Source organism: Moschus berezovskii, chromosome 13 (genome assembly GCF_049115385.1).
Source record: "Moschus berezovskii isolate FMDL1 chromosome 13, NW_MosBer_1.0, whole genome shotgun sequence".
Taxonomy (NCBI): domain Eukaryota; kingdom Metazoa; phylum Chordata; class Mammalia; order Artiodactyla; family Moschidae; genus Moschus; species Moschus berezovskii.
Window position 1 is genome coordinate 63,397,933 of NC_142472.1, and position 8,671 is coordinate 63,406,603.

At 39.0% G+C, this 8,671-nt stretch overlaps 1 non-coding gene across 1 annotated transcript; it reads right to left on the reverse strand.

Annotated features, from left to right (window-relative positions):
* Positions 1–8,341: 8,341 nt before the first annotated feature.
* LOC129556656 (U6 spliceosomal RNA) lies at positions 8,342–8,448 on the reverse strand. Its single transcript, XR_008686061.1, has one exon. It is a non-coding gene; the product is annotated as a U6 spliceosomal RNA (small nuclear RNA).
* Positions 8,449–8,671: the final 223 nt, after the last annotated feature.

Below are 8,671 nucleotides of genomic sequence, written 5' to 3' on the forward strand. Positions count from 1 at the left end.
GATGATAGCCCACAGGCTCCTCTGTCCATGGAATTTTCCAGGCAAGAACACTGGAATGGGTTGCCATTTCCTCCTCCAGGGCATCTTCCCAATCCACGGCTTGAACCAGCGTCTCTTGCATCTCCTGCATCACAGGCAGATTCTTTACCACTGTGCCACCTGGGAAGACATATCTCTAGCTCATAAGGACTTTGGCCCAATTATTACAAGTGTTTTTTTACTGTCTTCACATTGAAAGTAGTGATCCCTCAAGATGGATAAGAGAAAGGCACTAGAGCTAGAATTCTCACTTAGATTATCAGAACTAGTCCTCCTCTCCGCGTCTGTTACATGTTGCTAAAAGACCAGCTCTGGAGTGTGAATTCCCACACTCCCACATTCCTCCTTCCAGCGAAGCTACAGAAATGACGGGCGACCATCAAAACATTTGGCAGCTCATTATCTGTGCCTCGCGTTTCAGTGTCTCCTTTGATGTTGTAAGAAAAGCTGGTGGTTTTACATAAGAGAGCAAGATTTGGAGGTACGTGTTTCGACCTTAACTATCTCTCAATGTGATCATGTTACATGAATTTTTGGTTCTTTCTAAACTAGAAAGACTCCATTGTCACAAAGTCAAGTCTGAAATAAATGATTAAAGGAGGTACCCATACTGTGTTAGTAGCGAATTTAATCTGAATCTTAAATCTCTACCATAAAATTATTGTGTAACGAATTAGGAGTTTGAAGTAAAACATATAAAAGAAATTTTTGCTCTACCTGAAAGCATTTAGAATTTATCAGAACTATTATCTTCAGTTCCAAGCATTGTAGTTTAAGGAGAAAATGGTTCAATGGAAATACAACTCAAGAGAAAATCACCAGGTTGGTGAGGAACATGAGACCACAGGCTATCAAGAACTGCTGAAGTAATCGGGGTGTTTATCTTAGTAAAACTGAATATTCAGGAGGGAGTTGATGATTATATTCAAGTATCACTTGAAAAGAGGGGTTGTATTTGCTCAAAAAGGCACTAAGATTTAAAATAAACCCAATGGGCAAAAGTTCCAGGTAGGGAGAGAAAAAAACAAGAAGTAATTTTTTTGATACCTCGGGAAAAGAAAGGGCTGCCTTGGAAGGCTGTACAGTAACATATTCCCTATCAGTAAAGAAGATTAAAGAGCCACAGTGACCTAGTGGCTGATTCTGTAAAATGGATTCTGATCATAAATGAGTTGGTCAGATGACCATTGGCATCATTTGCAACTAAAGAGTATGTGACTCACTTATTGTGTGAAAACAGAGTTCTCATAAAAGTGATAAAGAGCTTCTGAATAACATGTTCCAAGCATATAAACTGGAACAAGTTATTACTTAAATATAAAATATTCCTTTTTACACTCTGAAAAAAGATAATTCCAGCAGATTTTTCTCTCATCTTCAAGGATCCTAAGAACATGTTAAGTAGACAAATTGTTCGAAATAAAATCTTTTTTCCCAGTTTTGTCTATTCTTTTTTTTTATTAATTTAAACTTTTTATTTTCCATTAGGGTATAGCTGATTAACAATATTGTGATAGTTTCAGGTGGATAGCAAAGGGACTTAGCCATAAATATACATGCATCCATTCTCCCCCAAACTCCTCTGCCATTTTGCCAATTCTTTATGAAACAACTAAAAGAGTACTTGGAGATGAAGGCTTCATCCAATGAGATTTTATAGAGCAAGTGAAAAAGCAAGCAGCAGTGTGAATAGTATTTAATTAAGGGGAAAAATTGGGAAACAGAGAGTATTAATGGTTGTACAATATTGTAAATGTAATTAATACCATTGACTTGTACACCTAAAAATGGCTGTGATGGCAGATTTTATGCTGTGAATATTTTACCACAATAAAAATAAAGGCAGTGATTATACTGAGGATAAAGAAAGAAAAGAGGGAGAGGAAGGAGGAGGAAGGAGAAGGGAGGGAGATAGAGAGGGAGAAAAGAAGAAAGAGAAAAAGAAAGCAAAGAAAAGGGAGTGAGGAAGGAAAGAAAAAAACAAAGGAGAAAAAATCTGAATATACACTAAACTACTAAGTAAGGGGTTGTTATTAAGAATAAATTTAACTTTTTGCTCTTCCATAATACTTGAAAAGTTTTTCAATGATTCTATATTACTTTTTAAAGTTTATTTAAAATGATTGTCAAACTAAAGCTGACAGAGAACCAACCTCTCTTTCAGTTCAGTTCAGTCGCTCAGTCGTGTCCGACTCTCCGCGACCCCATGAATCACAGCACGCCAGGCCTCCCTGTCCATCACCAACTCCCGGAGTTCACTCAAACTCATGTCCACAGAGTCGGTGATGCCATCCAGCCACCTCATTCTCTGTCGTTCCCGTCTCCTCCTGCCCCCAAGAATTGACTCATTGGAAAAGAACCTGATGCTGAGAAAGACTGAAAGCCAAAGGAGAAGAGGGCATCAGGGGATGAGATGGTTAGAGAGCATCACAGACTCAATGGACATGAACTTGAGCAAATTCCAGGAGATAGTGGAGGACAGGGAAGCCTGGTGTGCTGCAGTCCATGGGGTGGCAAAGAGTTGGACACCACTGAGGGACTGAACAACAACAAATATGAATGACTTTCATTATAGAAGTTCTCAAAATATATTTCTGCCTTAAATACAATTTATTTTGGATGGTAACTCTGCATTAAATGTCTATTAGATTTAAATATCAGCCAAAATAAATTAAAAAGATAAATACAAAACAAACGAATAAAAAGTGAGGTAAGGAAAGCACTATTCCTTTCTTCATGAAGATCATGATCAAAGAGAAAGGATAAGAAATGCATACACAAAATAACTAAGGGGCATGTTTACCAAGCAACATATTCACAGAGCGGGCTTCACTAGAGAATAGTTTAAAATAAAAACTATGTACATAAATGATAAAGAACCTTAAATAAAGCCAGGGTTAAAATTAAGTGGAGTTGCACAGAAATATTTTGTGGATGAAGTAGGGATGTTAGTGCAGGTTTCAAAGAAGGAAAAAGACGAGGAAAAAATAAGTTAGATTAATTGTAATTGTATGACTCCTCCTAACTCTTAATTATTATACATTTTCATGGATTGTTCAAAAGAAAAGCCTACCCTCTATATCTCTGTTTCCAAGGACCTCTGGCTTATATTTGCTAATTACCACTGTAGTTTAGTTTGGAGAGAGTCTTATGTTATTAAGGCTTAGGGACCCAGGTGACAAATTTGTGGTTCTTCTTGGGTACACCATGTTTCAGAACATACTGTCAAAAAAGCTTTGGTCCAACTTGTATTTGAAACAATAAGAGAAGTCACACAAGGTAACTTAGGCAACTTTTCCTCCACTTAATCTCACAGCCACGTGATGGCCCACGCCTGCTCTCCCATCTGTTAGGTAGAGAGTGTTGTTGATGACGTGATGGGTAACTTCATGCATTAATAAGGGCTCTTGAACTTCTATTACACTTCTTTTGGCTTGTATGGCTTTTTAGTGAAAAGCAACTCTTTAATTTCTTACAGACAGCCATTTCAAGGCTGAATTGCCCATTTGCATAACATCCAAGACCTAAGCATTCTCTAAATTATGGGCTCTGTAGATTTCATGATCACTTTCACCAGAGATAGAGGGAAGGAAAGGGGTAGATTAAATGTACATTTCCCTGGTGGTTCAGATGGTAAAGAATCCAGGAGACCCGGGTTTGATCCCTGGGTCAGGAAGATCCCCTGGAGGAGGGAATGGCTACCCACTCCAGTATTATTGCCTGGAGAATCCCATGGACAGAGGAGCCTGGCAAGCTACGTCCGTGGGGTAGCAGAGAGTCGGACACAACTGAGTGACTAACACTTTCACTTTCATTAATATATTACCACTTTTAGCATCTGTAGTAAAGAATGGACTAGATGGCCAATTTGCTTAAGTGTTTTAAATCATTATTTGCCTTTCTTTGCAGAGGTGTGGTTGAAGCAACCCAGGATTCTAGACTGGACTCTTTAAGGAGCTTTGGGGAGTTATGATGTGTCTCACACATTTCTAGACACTCACTCACACACACACACACACACATGCATTCACACACACACAAGCATGCACACACACACACACCTTATTTTTAATCCTCCAACCCACCTTGTAAGAAGGTATTTTAGGCTCACTTCTTAAAACTAAAAGATATGTTCATAGAACTTAAACAATGAACTCATCATCAGACAGAAATTCATAGCATAACCAGATCTTGAATAGATTTCTTTTAACTCCCTGAACCTGCACCTCTGAGGTCTGGCATCCCTGTGGGTCTTGTGAGCACTGGGCTGGGATCTCACACTCATGAGCATGGAGCCTGCCATTCCCTTCATGATGGGATCCCCTTCCCAGCAGTCTCTTCCAATATACTGATGTTGAATGCTTCTGCATTCTGCGTTCAAATCCTCCACGCAGGAAAGCAGCTACTCAGTTGCTCTCCCCTCCACCCCCATGGAGCATGTAGAGCCTGGTGGGCTGGCCGCAGGCTCACCGACATGGACATGGATGCCCTCTCTCCTCCCTGTGCCCAGTGCCTTTGGTAGGCTTGCTCAGCGTTCCAGGGAATGTCATGTAATTGAAAGGTTTGCACACTTCCTTGGTAACATTCATAAAAAAGTAGCATTGAGTTTGATGTTCTTAACTCATCTGAAACTGTCTCAGTGTGTTTATTATACAATTCAAAGTGTAGACAAAGTGACTTGCTTGATGAAAAACTCAGTCCTACTTCCTGGGCTTTCAAATCTAAAACAAAAGATCCGAATTCTCAGCTCTACTTCCTCTCTCAAGTCACTTAGTTGTACAGGCTCTTATCTGCCTTTTTAGAAAACCACTAGGCATCCCTGGTGGCTCAGTGGTAAAGAATCCACCTGCCAATGCAGGAGACACAAGACATGGGTTTGATCCCTGGTCAGGAAGATCCCCTGGAAAAAAGAATGGCAACTCACTCTAGTATTTTTGCCCAAGAAACACCATGGACAGAGGAATCTGACGGGCTACAGTCCATGGGGTCGCAAGAGTTGGACACAACTGAGTGACTAAACCACCACTACCATCCTTTATCCCTTGTAATTCTTTGTGAAAATGTGCTTCAGATTTCCAGGTGTGGCTTTCAGGATTTAAAGGAAAAACTGTTCTTCCTTCAACTAAGTCTGATTTTTACAAATCAAAAGTACTTATTTTTAGGCTATGATTTTCCTAAGAACTCAACAAGCTGTACTTATTTTAAACCTCAAAGCAATTTCTTTGTGTTAGGGACTTTTTGAAAGAATGAATGCCTCCCTTTCAATGGGGGAGGGTCTTGAGATAATTAAGGAATGTGAAAGCAGTTTCAGAAAATAAAAATGTTGGTTGAACATTATAAAAAGTTTTAGCCTCAATAGTCTACATTTCCCATGTTCATTTTTAAAAGTCCATTGAATTTGTTAAAGATACTTTTAATTTTTTGTTTGGTTTGGTTTAAAGAGTCACAAAATTTTTAAGATTATTTTAAGTAATAGCTCTTTGACATCACCTTTAGCCCTTGAAACAGCATCTGAAGTAGACAAATAGGGATTTTTGGCTTAAAAACTGTGAAGGCACAATGGACTATAGAATACCTCAAATTAGATCCTTTGAAGCTTTGAATTTTTTCATGCAATTTTCATTGTTCAGAAACTCTATGAAAAATGTAAGTTGCAAACTTTAATCCTTTAGATATAATTATACAGGCACACAAAATTTATTCTACAAAATGGCACTTATTTTATCCATATATTCAGAGGTACAACTATTGCAAGCCCATATTTCAGTTTTTTAAAATCTGTTAAAGTTTTTATGTTGCTCTAAAATTGATTGTAATGATAGTTGCACATACTGTGATTTAACTAAAAGCGGTTACACTTTATACTTTACATGAGCAAGCTGTATAGTATATGAACTATGTACCAATAAGCTGTTTAGAAATCTATAATGTACCATTATATTACATATTATGTTATAAAATTAAATTTTTAAAAATGTTTGCACTTCAGAAATTAATTTTTTATTCTACTATTGTTCAAACCGTCATTCTTTCCTGAAATATATATTTACAAATATATCTCACAAAACAAGTACTGTGTTGAGGACAAGGATCCATTCAACCATATTTATTAACACACTGCTATATTTTAAATGGATAACCAACAAGGGCTTACTGTATAGCACGGTGAACCCTGCTCAGTGTTATGTGGCAGCCTGGATAGGAGGGGAGTTTGGGGAAGAATGGATACATGTGTATGTATGGCAGAGCCCCTTAGCTGTTTACCTGAAACTATCACAACATTGTTAATCAGCTAGACCCTGATACAAAATACAAAGTTTAAAAAAAAATGCTGTAAAACATCTTTCCAGGAGCTAAAATTACAGTTGTGAATAAAATCAGATAAAGATTCTTAACCACATGTAACTTGCAAAGTAGTGAAGGGTAACAGTGAGCAAGTATTAGTAAATAAGTAAGTAAATTTCATGGCAGAAAACATCTGCAGCCATTAGACATGGGCAACTAGGTTCCTGCTCTGGCCTTCGAAGTTTAGAAGCACCTGTTCTGATCCTTCACCAGCCATGCACCTCCTATCTGGACAAATCATCCACAGGGTCAAGGGTATGTGTTCATCCTGCCCTGAGGGCTGGGTGTCCACAGGCCTGTAGCTTTATATTATTGCACAAGGAAGCTGAAGGTAGGAAGAGAGATATGGAAGGCTGAGGTTTCCCTTTGCTCTCTAGCCCTAGGTCCTATACACATAAGAATATGCACTTTGGGGCTTCCCTGATGGCTCAGGAGTGAGGAATACACCTGCCAGTGCAGGAAACACAAGTTTGGTCCTTAACCTAAGAAGATTCCACATGCCACCAAGCAACTACGCCCATGTGCTACAACTACTGAGTCTGTGCTCTAGAGCCCAGGAACTGAAACTACTGAGCCCACAGAGCTTCAACTACTGAAGCCCACGTGGCCTAGAGCGTGTGCTCCACAACAAGTGAAGCCATTGCAATGAGAAGCCAGTACACCGTGACCAAGAATAGTCCCTGCTGACCACAGCTAGATAAAACCTTGTGCAGCAATAAAGACCCAGCACAACCAAAGGTAAATAAACTGAAATTTATAAAATTTTTAAAATAAAAAATGTGTACTTTTGATTGATTGTTATGGACTGGACTACTTCACATCTCTGTAGGGGTATATTAACTTGTAGAAAAATAACAATGAGTATAACTACCATTCATCATGATGTAAATAAATTTTGTCTGGTACAGTTTCATTTGATTTCTACGCTGTAAAAAAAAATTGACAACTTCAAACATTTTACTGCTTTATAGAATGCTTAGCAGCTCTGCATCTATTAGCAACTTCATTTCAGCATTCCTGACTATACACATGTATGTGTATGTTTATGTATGCGTGTGTTAAGTCATGTCCAACTCTGAAACCCCCTGGACTGTAGACAGCCAGGCTCCTCTGTCCATGGGGTTTTCTAGGCAAGAATACCTGAGTGGGTTGCCATTTCCTTCTCCAGGGAATCTTCCCCACCCAGGGATTGAACCCACATCTCCTGTATTGGCAGGCAGATTCTTTACCACTGAGCCACCTGAGAGGCACTGCGACACATATATATACATACAGATTTATACATATGTCAAGAGTCTCCTTCAAACTTGTGCAAACATATTATAGGTTCTTCCCTCATTAATTCATTGATGAGTTAAATGACATTTTTATACATATTCATTTTTCCTTACAGGATTTTACCTTGTGAAAATTACACTTCAGAAAGAGTTTAAAGTTTTTTTTAATATAAATTTATTTATTTTAATTGGAGGCTAATTACAATATTGTATTGGTTTTGCCAATACATTGACATGAATCTACCCTAGGTGTACCTGTGTTCCCCATCCTGAACCCCCTCCGACCTTCCTCCCCGTCCCATCCCTCTGGGTCATCCCAGTGCACCAGCCCCGAGCACCCTGTGTCATGCATCGAACCTGGACTGGCAATTCGTTTCACATATGATAATATACATATGTCAATGCCATTCTCCCAAATCATCCCATCCTTGCCCTCTCCCACAGAGTCCAAAAGACTGTTTTATACATCTGTGTCTCTTTTGCTGTCTCGTATACAGGGTTATCATTACCATCTTTCTAAATTCCATATATATGTGTTAGTATACTGTATTGGTGTTTTTCTGGCACACTGCACTCTGTGTAATAGGCTCCAGTTTCATCCACCTCATTAGAACTGATTCAAATGTACATTTTTAATGGCTGAGTAATATTCCATTGTGTATATGTACCACAGTTTTCTTACAAATATGGAATGCTTCACGAATTTCCATGTCATCCTTGCGTAGGGGCCATGCTAATCTTCTCTGTATCGCTCCAATTTTAGTGTATGTGCTGCCGAAGCGAGCACAGAGTTTAAAGTTTAAAACAAGATCATCAGAGAAGGTCTCGCCTGTAAAGTAATATTTGGGTAAAGGCTGAAGGATGTTCAGTTCAGTTCAGTTCAGTCGCTCAGTCGTGACCGACTTTTTGCGACCCCATGAATCACAGCACGCCGGGCCTCCCTGTCCATCACCAACTCCTGGAGTTCACTCAAACTCATGTCCATCGAGTCAGTGATGTCATCCAGCCAT